Raw genomic sequence first — 3,330 nt, 5'->3', positions numbered from 1 at the left:
ATACTTGGTTCATTACATTACTTATAAGAATGCTAGGAGAATAAAGATGCATTTTAGGTTTTGTTTTCTTCGTTTGAAATAAGCAAGAATAGGAGAGAGAGCTATCTTATAAAGAAATTAAGACAACCGGGTGATCACTTCTATTCTTATGTTAATTTCATAACGAGAGACTTAAATTTGTGTAAAGTAGCAATGTAAAATAACAAGAAACTTAAGGAGCTTCTTATTTGCAGGTTCTGGCTAATAAAGGGTGATGAGATTCCAGTTCAACGCTAAAAAAGAGAAAAACGATTAACAAAACACAAAAGATGTCGGGTTTCTTTTATCACGTATTCACATCCACATCATTAATCTCGCTAGGCCTATACCACCTCATCTGTACCACCCGAAACCATCTCCGGTCTCCAAGAGAGTACTCCACAAAATCGTACCACCCGTTCACATGTCACAATGCCAAATTCACCAAACACATTCAACTCTACCTAATCATCATATGTCTCTTCATAGCCTTCATCCACCAAACCACCACCTCGTTTGAATCCGACCCCTTAGTCAAAGGCCGGTCCCCTGTCCACCACTTCACATCCCTCCAATCGGCAGGCGTCACTGCCCTCTTCCTCATCCTCTCCACCGCCCTCCTCATTTCCGAAACCACCAATCTCCTCCCTTTCCCGCCCGACCTCTTTCTCGGTACCCGCTTCCACACTCTTTTTCCTTCAATACTCGGTTTCTTCGTCATCCGCTTTGTTACAAACGTCTGGCCTCGAAGCAAAATGTGACTCGGTTTCCGCCACCGTTTCAGCTTTAATTGCTGTTCTATGTGTTATTCTCGCGTGTCACCCAAAGCTGTTTGTGGCTGATGTGGGTCTTGGAGCGGCTATCTGTCTTCAGGGTTTGTGGTCTCTGCAAACAGGCTTGTCGCTTTACATGGATGCGTTTATACCCGACGGATGCCACAAGCTTTTGGATGTTGTTAATGGTGTTGAAGGGTCAACCAAGTGTTATCTTGAAGATTCTAAGCTGCGGGCCACCGTGATACTGGATCTCCTGTTTGTGGTTTATGTTATGCTTGTGATTATGATTCTGATTGTGACGTATGCGGTGACGGCTAAGGTTGTTGGGGTGAGGAGATTTGGTGGTTATGAAGCTTTGCCTACTTCGTCTGGTTCGGTTACTGAGAATAATCTCGTTCAAATGAAGGAAATGGCGGGAGCTCAGGCTTGATATTCGTCTCTCTGCATTTGATTATTGGTAGATGATAGTAGCAGAGCGGCTATCATTTTTAATGTTTTAGTGTATACAAAGATATGAGTGATATTTTTGGGATGCTTAATGCTATAACATTATATTTACCTTATGGGATGTTCTGTTGTTCTTGTGGTTGTGGGTTGGGTCTTGCTGTTTTTGTTTTATGCAGAATGTCATGCAATGAAGATGCTGATTTTTGTATTATTGCATTTCAGTTTTTATCAACACTTCATCAATCTTCCAGACTTGGTGAATGCTAGTGAAGTAATAGGTTTTGAATATGGTACATTGATTGCATGAATAATAGCTAAGATAATTAGGAGACTAATAATTGCTCTTAGCTATTATTAAACTTATTATGGTTGAATATGCCCTGCTCAAAGTAAAGACCAAAATGACATGCATATTGTACCTTAGAAATGTGAACCGATTCCTAGGTAACGGTTTCGTGAGGATATCAGCTATATGATCATCCTGGGTAAAGGTTTCGTGAAGATATCAGCTTAAGGAACCTTCTTTGAATAAAGTGTATGAACTTCATGTCTCACACGGGTATGAAACACTAGATTTATAGAACGGTAACACCAAAGCGAGAACACATAACTAGTGTAAAAGTTGGCTAGATATGAAGACCATCTACATTTCTAAGCCTTAAACACGCTATAAACGTGTCAAATCAGCTATCACATCATATTTTTATTAATTGTTTAAATAAACATATTCTCTCAATTCCAACAAACATTTTTACACTTTCACATCATCCTCAGCTTGTACATTTATTTAATATTTAGTTTCTCATATAATAAATCGCCTTTTATTTCGTAATTATTGAAAATCTAACTAAAACAATTTGTGATTATAATGTAACTAGCGGCATTTGATGTAACACCCAGATTTTTGGTCTCCAAAGATTGTTGAACTACCAGTGACAATCTAAGCATTTTTGTGGTCTAAAGCAAATAAAAAATTTGGGACATGGATTCGTTTTTTTTTCTTTTTTTCTTTTTTTTTTCTGCTTCACATCTAACTAGATGAATAAGTTAAATATAAAGCCAAAATAGTTACATTCTTTTAGACACTCTATTTTATAGAATAACATACTGCTTGACACTTTTATACATTTCTCTTTAAAAAAACAAAATAAAATATAAATGTGTTAAAACATGACATCAAAGTAACTTGATTAAAAAGTATTGAAAAATATCTTGTGGACAATATCACATGCATTGAACATTATTAACATGGTTATTTACAATTAAAATGTCTATATACCATTCTAATTTTTGTAAAAGAGCATAATAATTAATATAATGTTAGAAATTTGATCTTTTAAACTCGAAACTATTTTGGCTGTAATTGAGAACTATTGCATACACTCAGGTTATTAAATTAAATTTTTTTCTAAGGAAAAATGAAAAGTATTTGAAGTAATTTAGATTATGTAGAATTTTTTAAAAGACTTTCGCAAATTAGTTAAAATTGTTGAACTAATCCTTTTTTGTCTTGAGAAAAATAAAATGTGTGCCTTTTAAGGATAAGATCCAAACAAGGGGAAACAGGAAGGAAGTGATTCGAACCCTAGACTCCTATAGAGCTATGGCATTTGACCACTACACCTAATCAACTTGCTTTTCTTATGTAATTAACTTAAAACTTATATATATATATAAACTAGTATTTCACCCGGCACGTTGCGCCTGGGCAATTGCGTTATGGTACTAGTAACAAATATAAGCGTAAGTGTGAAATGTAATTTCAGTTTCATATATCGTGTACTAAAGATAAAATGCCATAAGTTGAACAGCTTACATAATTAAGGGTAGCATTCCACATTGTTTTGTTTATTCCAAACATATTTTAAGCAACTAATGCATGTAAGTGGGCAGTTCTTCGAAAAGATTGTTCTGCAGTCGTTCGTTTTCTGCTGTTTTTCTTTTTTTGCTTGTTATGTGGTTGACAAATTGTTTTGCATGAGAAAGTAGCAGCTTTCTTTCAGGCCAGCCTTTGTAACTGGATTGTGCTCTAACTTAGGTGCATCAAGCATTAGCCAACCTGCAATATGTATTATTGTAAGTATTTGTG

The 3,330-nt window shown here is 35.6% G+C and overlaps 1 pseudogene; it reads left to right on the top strand.

Moving 5' to 3' along the window:
* The first annotated feature begins 209 nt into the window (after positions 1 to 209).
* Positions 210 to 1,345, top strand: LOC143547646 (uncharacterized; annotated as a pseudogene).
* The last annotated feature ends 1,985 nt before the right edge of the window (positions 1,346 to 3,330 follow it).

The sequence above is a fragment of the Bidens hawaiensis genome, unplaced genomic scaffold (genome assembly GCF_021521415.1).
Source record: "Bidens hawaiensis isolate Kalapana, Puna unplaced genomic scaffold, B.hawaiensis_p1.1 tig00014774_1, whole genome shotgun sequence".
NCBI classification, from domain to species: Eukaryota; Viridiplantae; Streptophyta; class Magnoliopsida; order Asterales; family Asteraceae; genus Bidens; species Bidens hawaiensis.
The sequence above is the reverse complement of the archived record's forward strand: the minus strand, read 5'-3'. Positions and strand labels throughout refer to the sequence as shown.